We start from the raw sequence: 18,597 nt of genomic DNA, 5'->3' as shown, positions 1-18,597 counted from the left end.
TGTAGGTGAAAAGCCAGCGGGGAGCGGCTGCCTGCCAGGTAAGAAAGCTGAGCCTGGAGCTCCTAAAGGCCTTGCTGCCTCCTGCACCTCCTCAGGTGCAGGCGGGTAGTGACAGAGCAATAAGACTTTAAAGTCACTGAGACTCCACCCTTGACCCCTTGACAATGACCAGCAAACCCCAGAGTCTTACAAGCCCTTTAGACTTAAAAGGCCTGAGCTGAGGTGAGGGTACTCCACACTAGAAGACTAAGGAGACATCTGTCATCTATCTTTCTATTATACCTACCTACCTATCATAGACATCTGTGATATTTATCAATCTATGATCTCTATTTATCCATCTATCTGCAATGGTCTTAATTCCAACTTGGAAAGTCCCTGGAAATGTAGGTCCTATGAATGGTTGTGTATGGATAAAAACTTTATCACAAAATTGTGATTTAAATAACTTCTCTAGGAAATCCAATTTGATAGAATTTCCCTACAAAGTATGTACATTTCCTATTTGACACTGAATATTTAGTTTTAAACACAGAGGTAGATGTAATTTCTATTTTTTAAAAGCCAGTATTCTGCAGTTTAATTCCATAATTTTAATTTAATTTTTTCAGGTAGATCCAAAATTGAATAATCATTTATTAAGTATCTAATACAGGAGATTCCAAGGGGAGTCCCTTACGTAAACACTTTAAAATGCCCCAGAGATGTGAGATAAAAATTATTTTCTCCTGTAAATATTTCTTAAACTACCCGATAGAAAATGGATAAATAACATGAAGAAATGTCACAGAATAAAAGGATTTACAGCCAGTAAAAAATCTATTGTGTCTTAATTTATTGATGGTAGCCATTCTGGTGGGTGTGAAGTGATAACCCCATTGTGGTTTAAATTTTCATTTATCTGATGATTAGCAACATTGAGTATTTTTTTCATGTCTATTGCCCACCTGTACGTCCTCTGTGGAGAAGTGTCTATTTAGGCCCTTTGCCCATATTTAATTTGACTTCCTGATGGTGAGTTGTATAAGTTCTTTGTACACTGAGTGGCCAGATTATTATGATCTCTGAACGCAGATCATATATATTACAATCTCTGAACGCAGATCTAATGTATATATATTAGAGGCCCAGTGCATGAATTTGTGCATGGGTGGGGTCCGGCCAGCCTGGCCAGGGGGAGGGGACATAAGGGGTTGACCGGCCTGCCTTCTGGTCAAACTCCTGGTAGAGGGGACAATTTGCATATTAGCTTTATACACTGAGTGGCCGGATCATTATTGTTCAGAGATCATCATAATCTGCCATTCAGTGTATATCTTGGAAATTAAACCCTCATCAAATGTATCAATGGTGACTGTTCTCTCAGACAATTGGTCCCCTATTCATTTTGTTGATGGCTTCTGGGGCTGTGCGGAAGCATTTTAGTTTGATGTAGTCCCAGGTGTTTATTTTCTCCCATTTCCCTTTGTATTTCTTTGGTGTCAGTTGTTACTTCTCCTCTTTCAATCCTGATTTTATTTATTTGGATACTCTCTTCTTTTTTCTTTCTGAATCTGGTTAAAGGTTTGTCAATCTTGTCTATTTTTTCAAAGCAGCATCTTCAGTTTCATTGATCTTTTATATTGTTTTTTGTTTTGCTTTGTACACTATTTTTATTTCTGCTCAGATCTTTATTATTTCCTTCCTTCTACTCAGTTTGAGCTTTGTTTGTTGTTTTTCCCCAATTCCTTTAAATGAAAAGAATAATAAGAAAAAACAATTGTAATAAAAAAGAAAAGAGAAAAAGAAAAAGACAGGGAGAAGGAAAATAAATGAAAATGGGGGTTGAGGATAAATAGAAAGGAAGAAAGAAAAGGAAAGAATAAAAAATAAGAAAGCAGAATTGGCCTCAGCAGAGTTTAGTGCCTTTTGAGATCTCCCTTTGGATATGCCCTGTGGGAAGTTTGCTAGGTCCTGCTCTGATGTTGTCTGAAGCTGCCCACTTGATGTGTTGCTTCCGAGCCTCTTGGCACAGACCCTGGTGCAGGCCGATGTCAGATGCTGTCTGTGCCTGGCGCTCGGCAACCTGTTTGAAGCGATGAGCGATCCACAGTTTGTGGCTGTGTCTGTTGGACTTGGCTGCACCTGCAAAGGACCAAGCTGTGCTCTCGGGCCAGCTTTTACCAGGACTGGGTCAGAAGCAGGTCCACAAAAGGCCCAAGGCACTCTAACATCATCTTCTGCTGTCTCCACCTGCTGGCTGCCTGCTAGGTTTAGTCACTCAGAGAGCCTCTGGCAGAATCAGGAGGGTGGGACTAGTGGATCTCTCTGGATAGAGTTCCTAGTGATGGTCATAAAGTTGCTGGATGGAATCAGGAGAATGATGGAGGAACACAGTGAGAGCTTCAACAAAGACCGGCTCTGGCATCAGCAGTTTGCACCTGCACTGCCTGTGGGTGAAAGCAGCCATCCAAAAGGACTGCGTTTTGCCTACTAAGTGCAGTCAGACTTCTTAGGACAACTCTGGGACAAGGGGTCTCTGGCCTTGGGGGCCCCTAAGTGTTTTCATCCTATCACATTTTTAAAAATATATTTTTATTGATTTCAGAGAAGAAGGATTAGGGAGAGAGAGATAGAAACATCAATGATGAGAGAGAATCATTTTTTGGCTGCCTCCTGAATGCCCCTAATAGGGATTGAGCCCACAACCCAGGAATGTGCCTTGATCTGGAATCAACCTGTAACCTCCTGGTTCATAGGTTGACACTCAACCACTGAGCCACACCAGCTGGGCTCATCTTATCTTATCAACTGTTTCAGTGGCTTATCTCTGCGTGGTAAAATTATTGAACATTTTTGTTTTATTCTTCATACTTTCTAAATTGTCTAAAATTAGCATGTGTCAGAAAGTTAAGCATATAAATCCTCCTAAATCCAAACAAATAAACAGACTCAGAAAATATATATAGAAATGTGGAGCCCTTAGAAAATGTAACTATTTAAAAGCTATAGCTCCATAAGTTGGATTCTTTGCCATCTGGGAAACAAAGGTTGAATTTTGGAAGTTTGGGAGATATGAAAAACCAAAGTGCCCGAACTGTGCTGTGAGGAGCAAGGGAGGGGAATGTTGACCGAGAATCTTTCATGGTCAAGTTTACAAAGAGCAAGGGGATGATTTGCAGCCATTAACAGAGCCTCATCACACTTGGGGATTGCATGGAGGAGAAAAAGCTCCATTTTCATACCTTCCACCCACTGGAGTGATAGTAAATTTCAGCCTCCAGCGTAACCCGAGAGGCAAAGAAATGGGACAGGACGATCATTTCAAGTTCACAGAATGACCAGTGTTTGAGGCCTTAACGACTCCACTGTCATTTGGTGACAGATTTGGCCTGCCTCCTCTCTAATGCCTGAATGTGGCTTGATGTTGAATCTTTCTCTCTCAAAATTAGCTTCTCACTGAAAGTCTTGTATGCATGCATATAAGCATAACCAATGGACACAAAACTGTTGAGGGGGGGGGGTGAGGGCATGTATGGGAGTAAGGTGGGAAGGGGGCAATGGTAAGATATGTACACATATAATACCTTAATAAAGAATGGAAAAAAAATTAGCTTCTCCTTTGCTTCAAGGAGCAGAGCAGACAAGAGCGTGTTAATTATAATTTGTGTGTGTGTGTGTGTGTGTGTGTGTGTGTGTGTGCTGGAGGTGGGTTCACGTGTTTGACATCTGAAGTTTATAAAATTTGAGGGAACTTCTAAGAAAATAAAATGGGAGATCTTGAGTCATAAATTAAGTATGAAATGAGTATGGAGAAGGATGAAGTAAGTCACAACATGTCATGCATTTGAGAACACCGTAAAGTGTGTTCATAATTGTGCAAGTTGCATTCCTCTGTATATTCCCAACAGGAGAGAAATTCCATTCTGACTAGGCATCGCTGAGAACAGAGTCCTCCCCCTGTAAACGTGCACCAGGAAGCCTGGGTGAATTTCCCACAGGTTGGGTTGTTTCTCAATCACCACCACCTCCCGCGAGCATTTCTGCAAGAGGCACTGGCTGAACTGGTCATATCTGGATGAGGCCTGCACCTGTGGGCTGGGATGTAGGGTGAGCCCCAGGAGGAACGCTCCTGAGGGTCATCCCTTCACAGACAGCGATGACCTCACTGTGTGTGAGGACATGGGGACCGGGTAAGCACCTGCTAATTAATCTACTGGTAAGCTCCATCTTTCTCCCTCCACTCCCCCCAAACTGAAGCCCTCCATCCCCTCTGACCAGAAGAGGAGCAGTGTGAGGGGCTCTGTCTGAAGCACAGGGAGGGGTGCCATGGAGATCCAGAACCTTCTCCACTCTGAAAGGGCAGGGGCATGCACTGTAGGAGGGACCGGCTTCCTCTGGGCAGAGAACCCCAAATTAGCTGGGCTGAGGGTCAGTGATGGACAGTGATAGACTGGCTTGGGGTCATGGGCATGATGCTCTCAGACACTCCATTATGCACACTTTCTGGGGAGAGAGAGCGACATTCTCCTGCCTTTTTGGCAAGACAGAGAAATATTTCACATTCTGTGTGCAGTGAGAGGTTTGTTGGTTTGTTTGTTTGTTTTGGTTTGGTTAGTGTTGGGAGAAAGGATATTAAAAAACATCTTCCAGCCTGAGTTTGGAATTAATTGAGAGATTGACAGAAGGGTCAGAGATAAATGTGTCTGCTGAATTCCTGATGTAAGAGGAGGCAGTTTGGCTGTAGCTACAAGGGGCCTTTTCCCACTTTATCCCAGATTTCACACACACATACACGTCATATTTAATTTATATACATATATATATATATATAATATAATTTATATATATAATTTATATATTTATTTATATATATATAAAATGCAGCCATAGGCATGCCTCTTGTGATGCAGCCAGGTTGGTGCACTGTGGCCAGAAATGGTTGATTTTTACTCAGAAAGATTCCTTCTCATAAACTCACCCAAGAGATAAATATGTCTATTTCCTACGGAGAGCAATAAGAAAGGGAGAGGGAAGGCAAGGAGTACTATGCCCCCAGGAATCCCTCTTTATCAAAATAAAAAGCCAGAAAAAAGTAGTATGTTTTAACAAAAGCTACAAGGAGATGCTCATCAGGTTTTACCAGATGACACAGAAGCAGCAGAATGGGGTTCCTCCAGCAGCTATGAAAATGAGGCCCATCTCCCAGAGTGAGTGTGGGTCTGGACTTGTCGGGTCTCTCACATGGAGTTCTAAGGAGACAGGGGTGAGCTCACACAGACCTCTGATGTGGGGGATGGTTGAAAGTGGCTGAAATTGAGTGTGCATCCACCAAGGACCAGACACATCACAGGGAACGGGTTTTCTCAGGGGACACAACTTACTGTCTGCTACATATGCCTGCAGACTAGAGTCCTCCCCCTGGAAATACCCATGATAAATAAATGAACTCATCTTTTGTAAGTTTAGCCCATGCTGTATAGACTGATGAACTCTGGGTGTACTATTAAGATAACTTTTGGCCTTGATAGCGCTAAAGATCAGACTGTGAACCAAGGTTCATGGTCATGATGTATGACCTGCTCTGCATCCTGGGAACCAGTCTCTTAAGGAAAGCCCTGTTCACACCCCTTTCTCCAACAGATGGCCAGCCTAAGACCTGGAATATGCCTTTCTCTGTGGTACCGTTTCACCCAGTGTCAGGAAAAGATAAACGATCATCCATTTTAGGTTCTGGACTGATTTCTCTAAACACTCTGTTGAAATTCTCTAGAAGGATCTCCTTGGAGTTAAAAACTGAATTTGCCAAGAAGAGCTGTCAATTCAAAGTTACTGATGGATTCAGGCCTTTAAAAGTCTCCACTAGTTCACCAGAGGGGGTTTCACAACCTTATCAGCACATATATAATCCTCTAATTGGCTCACTATTTACTGAGGAATTTATTCTGGATGGAATTATGGAGATGCCATTTCTAAATGTCCATTTTATTGTCAACTTTTTCATACAGATAAAGACAGACCTAGGATCCAATTATTGAGATAACTGGCAAGAAAATTAGCTGGAAATACAGCCTGGTGAGAGGAAACCTATTTATAAAGTTCACCATAAAATGTCACACAATGATAGTATCACCTTGTGTATGTGGACTATTTCATAACTACAATTTGACATATGCCTCATATTTTCCCCTCTTAGTTTTATGTAAAGTTTTAAAATATTAGGCAAGCCAAAACCGGTATTGCTCAGTGGATAGAGCATCAGACTGCAGACTGAAAGGCCCCAGGTTAGATTACAGTCAAGGCCATGTACCTTAGTTGCGGGCACATCCCCAGTGGGGGATGTGCAAGAGGCAGCTGATCAATGTTTCTCTCTCAGCGATGTTTCTAACTCTCTATCCTTCTCCCTTCCTCTCTGTAAAAAAATCAATAAAATATATTTAAAAAAAATAAAATAAAATAGTAGGCAAATTTATAACATTACTCAGGATAAATTAGCTAAAATTAGCTTTATAGATAATCTAACCAATAATCATTTAAAATTAGATTTACATTTCAAATATCTGATGTATAATCCCTATTACTTCTCTCAGACACCATCATACATAGATAAGTAGGATCTAAATTATGGCTAATTCATCCATTTATCCACACATTTATTTACTATTATATTGTTTATATACATTCAAATTATATTTTTTTTATATTTTTATTGATTTCAGAGAGAAAGGGAGAGGAGGAGAGAGAGAAACATCAATGATGAGAGAGAACCATTGATTGGCTGCCTCCTGTATGCCCCCTACTGGGGATTGAGCCCGCAACCTAGCCATGTGCCCTTGACTGGCATTGAATCTGGGACCCTTGAGTCCACAGGCAGAGGTTCTATCCATGGAGTCAAATTGGCTAGGGCAACATTATATTGTTTAGCCAACAAAACCAGAAACCTTGTTCAGTCCTGGAGTCACATAACTGAGACGTGAATACTGTCCCAACTCTCAGGAGGCCACAGCTGATCGGAGTGTGTGTCTGGGACACTCGGCGCCATGTGACCCATATTACAGTAGAAGTATGCATGACCTGTTGGCTAGGTGGAATTGGGAAACTTCATGGAAAAAGTGATAGTTACGATGACTAAGGTCACCAGCAAACAAGGAGGGCAGTGAATCACATGCAGAATCAGTGCACTGGGCCAAGCCTTTACAGAATGCAAAGAACAGCCTCCTGGGAAATTACTGCAGCCGAGGATTAGCATGGTACGCAGAGTGCATGAGACAAGGATGCTTGCAGAAAGGGCACCATGACCTTGAATGCCATATGATCACTGGGTTCCAGGTACCCCAGGCAGCATTTCAGCACAGAATTCCCATGATCCAATTTGCATTTGGGAGAGACTTCTCTGGTGGTAGAAAGGAGAATAGCTACACAAGTGAATACTGGGAATAAAACAGCAAAGTCTAGGTCTGAGATGCCCATGAGGAGTCCCAAGCAAGCAGACCTATTTCCACTTGGGGGTGGGGTGGAGTCAGGATTGCAGTAAGTGAAGGCTAGTAGGAAATGAGGAAGTGGAGGCAACCAAAATAGCCCAGGCTTTCAAGACATTGGAGGTAAAGGGAAGGAGAGAGAGATATCTGTGACTAAAATAAGGTAACTTTGAAGCTATTTGGGGATTTTTTTTAAAGGTGAGAGACATGTGAAGAAGCAAAGAGATTGCATTTTCTCTTTCATCTTTCTTCCTAACAAGTGCCTCCACTCACATCACATCGGCTTTATAAAGCTGTTTTCCAGAGGGGTAAACACTGTTCAAGAAACTTCCTGCATTTTGAAAAGAAGGCTAAGCTAAAATGGTTGGTGTTCCTTCTAGAATTAAACAGTCTCAACAGATAAAATCGCATGTCTGAAACGTAGGGGAAGGCACAGGAATGACAGCAGAGCTGGGAAAGGAAGTGGATGAAGTATCCTCCCTAAGACCAAGTGTCCAGAGAAGAGCCCACTGGGTTATTGTATTTATTGTAGCAACCCTTTAATTGTCATACTTGCCTTTTATGACAGCTCTCCATCACACCATCTGCCATCTGTCAGGAGGCACTGGCACTAAGAGGGAGGCAGGCAAGTCCTCCAAGGGCTGCAGTAAGACCAGGACAATCCCATGCAGACCTCCCAGGCCTCACCCTCGAATCCAGCGGAAAGATCTATCACTTTGGGTCCACTAAGTATCATGTCACTCTCTTGGCTACCTGTGTCCTCATGCATTTTTTAAATTATTATTTCTTTCATAGAAAGGAAGGGAGAAGAAGAAGGAGAGGGAGAGGGAGAGGGAGAAGGAGGGAGAGGGAGAAGGAGAGAGAGGGAGAGGGAGAAGGAGAGAGAGGGAGGGAGGGAGGGAGGGAGGGAGGGGGGGAGAGAGAGAGAGAGAGAGAGAGAGAGAGAGAGAGAGAGAGAGAGAGAGAGAGAAATGTCAATGAGAGAGAAACATCAATTGGCTGCCTCTTAACCAGGAATGGAACCAGCAACTCCTCTGGTGCATGAGATGATGCTCAACCATCTGAACCTCAGGACAGGGCTCACAGTCTACTCTTGATAACTCATAACTAAATGAAAATGCATCAAGAGAACCAGAAGGAATGGAGGCTGATTGCATCTGCCCCCTGGGATGATATTCCGGGCTGCCTCCACTAAACTATAGAGAATGGAACTTTCTAGACCAAGCACGTCAAACTCAAAGGCTAACATGGGCCAAATAAACAAGGCATGTAGCCTGCGGGCCGTGACTTTGATTGAGGAGAGAGCCTGAAAAGTACGGTACCTCATCTAAAGCAAACCTGTTATACAAAGTCTACTGGACCAACAAAGAGCCAATCAATTAGAACATGGTTTTCTGCACTTCAAATGAATTCACCACAGGATCCTATTATATAAAGAATAAACCTTAGCTCATTTAAAATATGCACTCATTTACTAAAAATATGTATTAATGCCAAACTTGTCAACAATATTTTGGGAACTTTCAGTTGGTTTCCTCTTGCATGTCACACATTCGGTGAGATGAGTGGTTAAGAACGTGGGCTTTTAGCCAAACAGATCTGGAATGGGATCTGGACTCTGCCACTGACTACCACTGTGTAACTTAGGCCAAAGGAAGTCCTCCTTGTGGCCCTAAATAGTATGCCAGCCTGTTATGGCAACTGTAAACAAAGAGGGGACTCAATTATAAGAAACAGCACAGACTGGCATTGTAGTTCACAGTCAATAATTTTAGCGATGTTTTTATTATAAAAGGTATGGCATGATCATGCTTTGGAATATTGACCTATATTTCATTTTCTGTTCAGTTTAGCCAGGCGATCTCCCCTTATCCCTCCTCTTTCTCCCTCCCCGCTCCTTCCCTGTGGCAAAGGCATTCCAGTGGATGACTGTACCCAGCAGAAATGCAAAGAGAAACAGGTTGATTTATGGCTGGGAGTTCTACAGTGGACATGTTGCAAAGAATATTTGTAAGACTACTTGTGGGATGAGGGTTTCTCTCAAGGAAAGGAAAGTTCCGTTCGCTGGTGAGTGGCTGGTGGGGAAATGCTGAGAAGGCAGATGTTGCTTCCTGGTCCATAGAGTGTGCCCTAGAGCTGCTGTGTGCAATGTTTAGGACAATAGGACCTGAGACAGTCAGACAGTGCTTCCCAGAACTGCCTTATTCTGATCTGTAAGCTCCTGTGGATGTCCCCAAAGTGTCTTCCGGACATGGTGAGCCAATGGCTGAAGAGCACACAGGCACATTCCAGGGGATGATTCCAGGACAAAGGGTGCCCAGGACCAGAAGCCTCCTTCCACCTCCAGCCTCCCCAACCCAGTGCACCAAGGAAGCCTTCAAAGTCACGAGTCACCTTGAAGAATGAGGAGAAAACCTGACCAGACAGAGTGGGTTCTGAATGGACTGTTCTTGCCCCAGGCAAAATGGAGACAGGGCTAACATTGTTTTTATGTGTTTTGTTTTTTTTAAAGTCTCCCAGGAATTCAAATCTTTGCTCTAGAGCAGTGTTTCCCAAACTTTTGACATATGTGTACCCCTTCTATAATTTTCGTGATACTGGGTACCCCTCATACTCATGAGAACGTAGAATTAGGCGCAGCTAAGCATGGTGCAGTGCATATCCCCACCAAACTCCGGTGCAACGCGTACCCCACCAAACTCTTCCCATACCCCTGGGGGTACGCGTACCACACTTTGGGAAACACTGCTCTAGAGCATCCACACTGGAAAATACTACACAGAATGCAACAGCCAGCCATGCAAAATTACTTCCCGAGGAGGGTTAGTTCTGCATTTAAAAATGACCCTTGGAAAGAGAGCTAGGCCCCATGTTCAAGTCCAGGAGGGCCGAGACTCTGTGCCGGGGTGGGGGGGCAGAACAGGATGTGGGAGCTACAGGGGAGTGGGGGCTTGCTCTTCAGAGCCTTCCTACAGGGCTAAACAGGAAAGAGCATGTTTACCACAGGGCAACCAGCATCTGCAAGAACAGCATCCACGTTTGATTTACAGGGGACACTGGTGAACGACTCAGCACATGGCCTGCCCTTGACCATGGCAGCCCCTCAGAAAGCCCAGGCCCCCATCTCTGCCTCTCCAGCCAGACTCCTTCACCCTCTGCAGCAAAGCAGTTGTGAATTATTTGAGGATATGCTGAGAGTATCCTGCCTGGGTGACAGAAGTCTCATAAATCAGTCCTTCCCTGGACTTGATCTCTCTTCCGAGTGCAGTAATGCCAACTCACTGGGGACCCCCATGCCCTGGAATCGATGTGAAGGCATGGTCTGGGGTGCAGAGCTATAGGGGCTGATCTAGGAAAAGAGGAAAGGCCCAGCAAGAAGGTAACTTAAAACAACATGACGATAATAGAAATGAGGACTACTAATTCCGCTCCTTGCCAGCATCTTTCATCGCCAGACAGAGTAGCCTTTATTTGTTTGTTTTTGTGGAGCACAGCCTCCATGGTGATGGGTTTCTGCTGCACCTCCAGTGCCTGGAATGGTACCAGCCATGAGGTAGGTGCTAATGCATATTTGCCGAATTAAAGGAAATATTCCCTCTGGGTCATGCATTTAGCCCACATTAGCGCAAGAACCCTGAAAGGCAGATACTACTAATGCCATTTGGGGCTGAGGAAACAAGTTAGGAAAGCTGCGTGCATTTCTCCAAAGCACACAGGAACTCTGGAGCAGAGCGGGGTTCCAGGTCAGTGTCCTCAGCCACCATGCCCTGCTTGCTTGTTGACAAGGCTGAGAATGTGGTGTACTAAGGAGGCAGAAGGCGGGGCTGCAGGAGGAGATGAAATAAGGCAGAAGGAAAGCGACCCATTTCCCCATGAAAGAACTGCTGATTAGGGAATTAAGGAACCTTTCTTCTCCAAAGCCTCTGGTGAAAGAAAGAGGCATGCACAGTCCCAGAGCAAACACAAAAAGAGATTGTGAGTACTCTGCTGGCCCACTTGAACTTCGTGTCCCTGCACACTGCACCCAGTGCATGTTAGATGATAATATTTCTGTTGTTTCATAAATAAAATAATAAAGATGAACATTCACACAACCCCCACTTTTTTACACATAATTTATTTATGTGTTTAGTTAATATTTTGTGGATATGTGAATGCAAATCATCACATAGTTACAGCATACTTAAATTTTATATTTTCATTTTTACTGATTAATCTGTTATAATCATTTACATAACACTATATGTTCTTCATAGGTTTTTTTTTTTAAATAATTTCTTGAATGAATATAGAATAATTTTTCTTAACCATTCTCATCGTGCTGACTTTTACATTTCCCCCAATTAAAAATCATGCTGTGTAGAGACCTTCCTTCAATTTTTGAGTTATTTCTTCATGAAAATTATTCTTGGGGTGAAATTACTGGGTCAAAGGCCTTTGGCTACTTTAAGCAGAAACAAAGCAAGTCTGTTTCTCCTGGTCTAGATGTAGAATCAAATATGAGATGCTATGGGGATTAACTAAGATGGGAAAGAAGAAAAGGAGAGCCGCCGGCATCAGAAAGTGATTATCTACTAAACAGATATCCCACAGTTCAAAGGTAGAAATCACCGGACGATTGATTGTTGAACAGAAGCCATAGTATCTCTATGTTCAGAATGTGGTTCGAAAGCTTTCTTATATTTCACTCTATAATGTTTTCACTCTGTCACTGCCCCCTCCTATCTGATTGGTCAAATTAACCATACTCATAGCTGACACTCTGGAGGATACCTGATGACTTTACTGGCCAAACTTAAGAAGAGAGCATTCTCTTAGTATTAGGCTGGCATGGGCTGCACTGATGGTGTGTTATTGCTCTCATTTTGGAGACCAGGACACAGGCTGAGAAGTGTAGCAGGTCACGTATGTTTAAATCTTGAAGAGCTACTGGACCTCAAAACCTTAATACTCAGGCCCATCTTTTACAGCAAAGTCAGTGGGTGGGGGGAATGATGCCTTAGAACCAAAACCAACCCACATCACTTGTTAACTCCTTTTCCTACAAAGAAGGAGAAAGATACAAGTTTTTATGTTCCCTCTAGAGTCAGATTTTTTTTTAATGTTGGGTTGATTTTTTCATCTTCCTAGGGAGCTTGACTTTAAGTGTGGAAGGCACCACTTTGCCACATGCTTAGGACAAGAGAATTCCCAAGGGTCAGAGTGTGAAATGGTAGATTTTAGTTTTTGTTCTAAGAAGTTTAAGCACTCTCTTCCCTCCCTTACACATGCACAGCCCCACACTAGTGTAAACTTCTTGTTGTGTCCTTAAGATTTGAGGAGTCCAAAGAGTATGTTGAATGGCTGATTCTTTAGAGGATGCTTCCTAATTCATGAAAGAGGTTGTGAGCCCCAGAGAGAACACACTGCCTCTCCCCAAGCAGCCCACAGGACCCTCCCTTGGCGCTGTGCTGCCCACTATTGCACAAGGCAGGGAGATTTCTACAGATGGCGGGCTAGTTTGTCACAGTGTGGTGATTATTTATTGCTCCCAGTGTTTTCAAAATACCAGATGTGTCCTTTGTTTTAAGTGGTCTGTTTTTAAGCCCCTTAATTAATTTTGCAGTCAGATCAGCTGTTTTATATTAATTAAAAAAAATAAACAACTATTATGGCATGTGGTACATTCAACCTTTTCCTGTAAACTCTCAGAAGGTGAAAATGCTGAGGGGGGTTACTGGTATTCTGAAAAAAACTTCTCAAATGGCTGGAAAGGACCTTCCCACAGACACCCATCCCAGTGGGAAATCGCTGACCTACATACAGAACCAAGGTGATAGGTACTACATAAATATAATCAATTATACTGAGAGAGTTCCCTAGGCCTCTAGAAAAGTGCTACTGCTGATGCTGAAAATGCTCTGGGTGGGACCTAGTACCAGTCTAGTAACATCTCCCAGAATTATATATAGTAACAGTTTATATAGCCCACAATAAAGATGTGGTGCATTTTTGTATATTGGGCAGGGGCTAACAGTTGAGTGTTTTAAATTCATTTTTTTTTTTAATATGTCTTTGTTGTTGAAAGTATTATAGATGTCCCTTTTCCTCCAGTTGACCCCATACATCCCACTGCCACCATCTCCTTCTCAGGTCTTTTATTTGTTCTCACCTTAAAAAAAAAGTACTTAATCTTGATCAGTGTTTGAATATAACCTTTCACGCTTACATTTTAATAGTGCTTTAGAAGAGTGTGATACTGTAAGGAGGAGCATGTTTTAAAAGATAATTAATCAAAAAAGATGCTAAGCAGCAGAACACACTTATATGTTGTACTTGCATTTTAACTGAAGAAGTAAAAAGAGTAATAACATATATATTATGCATCTATTTATGTTTAGGACTCTCACTATAGGCTCCATGGAAGGAGGAGGATCAGACAAGCTTGGCTTACTGTTAGTTTCCCAAAACCTCACCCTCTGTCTATCACATTATAAATATCTGCACTCCATTGGCACATACTTATTGAATAAATGAATTTTGTATTACATCAGATAACTTGAATATGGGTAGAAAAAGCAGCCTGAGGCGTTAACATTCTCTGCCCTGATACACTGTCTGAGTTTTTTTCAGACTGTTTCTGTACCATGTGCACTAGGAGGAGAGAAAGGCCTAGGGAACTCTCTCAGTATAATTGATTATATTTATGTAGTACCTATCACCTTGGTTCTGTATGTAGGTCAGCGATTTCCCACCATTTGCTTCATAATATCCCAGAGTATCTCTGTGGGGCCATAATGTCTGAGAATAGTCTCAAAATGAAATTAACTTTCATCTCACTTAATTTTTAAAAACAATAAACATGGTCCACAAAGGAAAGTCTTCAAACATCAAGGACACAATTGTAAAAGACACCATTTCCAGGGAAGTGGCCACCAGAGCTCTATCTTCATTCCAAAAACAATTATTGATTCTTCTATTGGTTCATTTTAAACAAATATTTATGAAGCATCTACTGTGTGTCATTATACCATGTAGTTGATATGTAATGATGTAGTTTTCATTCTAAAGACACATGTTTAAAGAGCAGTGTGATGGGATACAATATGATGTAAAATCCAAAGTTCAAAACCTACATTTGTTGGGCATCCACAAAAGTTATATAGATGCCCTAGCTGGTTTGGTTCAGTGGACAGAGCATCAGCCTGCAGAATAAAGGGTCCCGGGTTCGATTCCAGTCAAGGGCACATGCTGGGATTGCAATCTCAATTCCCAGGAGGTGGCATGTAGGAGGCAGCTGGTCAATGATTCTCTCTCATCATTGATGTTTCTATCTCTTTCTTCCTCTCCCTTCCTCTCTGAAATCAATAAAAATATTTTTTAAAAAAAATAAGTTATATAGAGTCCATTACCTCATATTTCATACCTTTTCCTGATTTCTATATTTCTCATAATTAAGACTACCTCAGGAAGCCTCTGACCAGCAACACTGTGTATCCTGAGTCTGAGAGACTTACCTTGTGTCATGGATTCACTTATGTTGTAAGATTCTGACACTGAGGTGATCAGAGCCAGTCAATCTTCAGTGTGGTATCTCCAGCCTCTGACACTGTGCATGCCCCTTAGAGTCAGGCAACTAAGAGTCAAACTAAACAGCCCCATTAGTAAACCACCTTCTTCACCCAAACACTTGCACCGATAGGTCAAAAATCTGGAAGCATCTTTGATGCTTTATGATATTAGAAGAGCATGATCTTTGGAGTTTCAAGAGTTGGGTTCAATTCCAACTCTTCTCTTGGTATACATGGAGTCACATGACTAGATGTCTCCTCCCATTAAAAAAAAAAAAGATAGTAGTATAGTAGTTCTAACCTCTTAGAAATGTTATGAGAAATAAATGAGAGCACATGCAAGGTTCTTCACACTGCCAAAGACATTGACATTATTCACCACATTTTCTTTTCCCCAGTAATATAATAATGTGTCATCATAAGATTATGATTTTGACTCTATTCACTGAAAATATGAAAACAATGGAATTGTTCTCAATATACATTAAGATTATCATTCATTTAAGAATTATGCCATTATCATTCAAATAATGACTTGCTTTAGTGAATGGTGAAATAAAATTGTGTGATTCTCTGGGATATAAATTTCTGGTCAGTGGTATTATCAGAGTGTCTCCTAGAGATGAAGATTCTAAAACAATCATTGCAGAGAAATGATAGCAATTTAACCAGTAGTGCAATGACTGGCATGATGTTCATTAATATATAATTACTGCATATACATGTATATAACACACACACACACACACACACACACACACACATATATATATATATATATATATATATATATATATATATATATATGTAACCACTCCTTCCTAATATTGAGGTAAAGTAAATAGTGTGAGACAATCTATAATAATAAAAGCATAATATGCAAATTAGACCAGACAGCCAAACAACCTTCCAGACATCCTTCCAGAGGACCTTCTGGATGAACCCAGGGCTGCGAGGACCATGGCAAGCTGCCATAGCTGCAAGGGCCAAGCCCCTTGCACAAAGTTCATGCACTGGACCTCTAGTTACCGTGTATAATAAGAAACCTATTTTAAACATTAACCCAAACAATTTAGGTCAGAATTACACATTTTGAAGTGCTATGTGACAGTAAGCATTTTCTCTAAATTTGCCCTCTTCCCACTGATCTCTCTGCTTCCTTCTGAGCTCCTTATGAACCTTGAAAACAAACAGACTCATGGCTGTGCCTGACAGACCACAAAACACCGCAGAGACCGTGTTCCTAATAGGCAGTGTTCTGGGCCATTACAATGTCACCCACTTGCATGGGGCTTCCTTCCATTTAGTGTTCAGGAATTGGGAAGCTGAGCCAAGGTCTTTTCTTGGGCTCCCTTTCTCCCTGCTTGATAATGCTGTTATTACTTCTAGCTACCGAGCCATATGGCAAATGGCAGGCAGATACTTAAGATTTAGGATCCAAAGGAGGTAGGAGGTCCCATTAAGGACATGTTCATCCCAGCTTAACTCTGCCAGATTTCTGCTTGGAATTTGTTGGGAATTGGAACAACCAATAATAAAGAGACCCCCCCCCCCCAAATCACTCCCCCATCAATCCATTCACATCTCCCATCCGAATAGAGATTGCGATAAGGGCAAATATGGGCAATGATGGGCTTGTCTCATTTTACTTTTACTTATGACATCATTGTGCATCTTATTATCTGTTGTTCTGACCTTCAATTAGCCAAACTGGAGCAAATCTGGGCTTCAAACAAGAAGCCAGGTCCTACAGGGTGCTTGCTGTACAGCAATGAATGAGAAAGGTTATCGTGCAGGTGGCTCTGCAAGATCCCAGCCAGACCTCTCTGCCTGAAACGTATTCAGAATGGCACAAAAAATACTTAGTGGGAAAATGGAATTTTCCTTCCTTAATATTATTTTCCAAGAGAAATTGCCCTTCCTATCTCCTTGATCAGGTCTGAAGGATATGGGTATTCCAGTTTCTGGAATCAAAAGGAAAACTTGAACTTCTGTGTTGGAACACAGGGCATAACATGAATCCGTCAATACTAGTATGCTGGATTAACATCTCCCTTCATACTCCTCAGTACTGGAGGATGTCTTTCTCAGGTTAAATCTTAAGTTCTTTCCACAGAGGTATACCTCCATATTTACATTAAATGTGGCTTTAAAATGTCCTGTGATTCCACAGTTGTATCTATATGACATACAGGGATGAGGAGAGGGGGGGAAAGTTTGGCCCTAACCATTTTGGCTCAGTTGACAGAGCGTTGGCCTGCAGACTGAAAGGTCCCAGATTTGATTCCAGTCAAGGGTACCTTGGTTGCGGGCACATCCTTAGTGGAAGGTGTGCAGGAGGCAGCTGATTGATGTTTCTCTCTCATTGATGTTTCTAACTCTTTATTCCTCTCCCTTTCTCTCTGTAAAAAATCAACAAAATATATATTTGTTAAAGTTTGTATGGCATTTCTATCTGACCACAAACTCAGCTCATATTCTAGGAGATGAGATAATAAGACAGTTCCTTAGGCAGAAGGTCTCTGGCACATAGTGTACCTTGTATATGTAATGCTATGTGTTGAGCCATCCATTGGATTACAGCATCTTCTCTGGTCTGGACACTGCAGCCTCATTTGCTAATTCTGTCCACTGTCAATATCCACAACACTTAAAAATAGGTTTGTGTTTGCAGAGGTAGTGGAGCACAGAGAAGAATTTGATGGCAAAAGAGTTGTACCTGTGTTGAATCCCTTCTCCTGATTTTGGGCAAGACATCTTCACCTCTCTGGGCCAGTCCAAAGTGCTCTTCTGAATTATACTTGGAGTTTCCCAGCAGTCACTAGGAATCCCCAAGTAACATCTTTAGATGCTTTTGTCTCCCTAGTTGAACTGTTAGAACATTATTCCAATGTCTACCTCAGTCTCTTAAGGTTGTTCTTCCTAGAGTGTGGCCTCAGCCCTCCCCTGAGATTTCTGGCCTGCTTCTCTTTCTAACTATGAGTGATGCCATCCAGGCCATAACATGCATGGGTGCAATGGGGCTGTATGGAAGGTTCCAGTGGCAGCTGGTTTAGTAGACTGTTGTTTGCTGATTGCCAAGAAAGCAATAAGCACTGATGGTATGGAGATGGCACATAGTAAGCACTGAGCCTCTGCTGTTCATCGACTAAAAATTAAGCTGCCTTAGGCATTGCTGTGGAGAGCCACACATAAGACTCCACTGGGAAATACGAAGAAGTTTGAGAATAGAAGATAATAAATAAACATGTGCAAATTAATACGGTACAAATTGAGCAAATAAATGCTGAGGGGACACAGCAAATACAAAGAGGAACAATACTCCAGAGATCGGGATTATAAATGCTCACTAGAGGCCACGATGGCGAAGCTAGATTTGGACTAAAATTCCCAAGCAAGCCTACTGGAGTGAACAAACCCTGATAAACATTCAGTCCATGGAGAACAGGCAGCTCCCTGAGGAATCACCTGCCCCCCCCCCTCCCAACCCCCGGGGATTGGGTAGACTGGCTGGTGTCCTCACACACAATTTCTTTCCAATAGTTCTACACTCTCACTCTGACCTGGCCACCAATGAACACAGACTTCAT

General features: G+C 42.2%; 1 protein-coding gene across 5 annotated transcripts in view; it reads right to left on the bottom strand.

The window, feature by feature from the left end:
* The window catches only part of OPCML (opioid binding protein/cell adhesion molecule like), a 764,421-nt gene that overhangs the window by 211,940 nt on the left and 533,884 nt on the right, over nucleotides 1-18,597 (bottom strand). The gene's annotated exons all lie outside the window — the stretch shown is intronic.

Source organism: Pipistrellus kuhlii, unplaced genomic scaffold (assembly GCF_014108245.1).
Source record: "Pipistrellus kuhlii isolate mPipKuh1 unplaced genomic scaffold, mPipKuh1.p scaffold_m20_p_20, whole genome shotgun sequence".
Lineage (NCBI taxonomy): Eukaryota > Metazoa > Chordata > Mammalia > Chiroptera > Vespertilionidae > Pipistrellus > Pipistrellus kuhlii.
The sequence above is the reverse complement of the archived record's forward strand: the minus strand, read 5'-3'. Positions and strand labels throughout refer to the sequence as shown.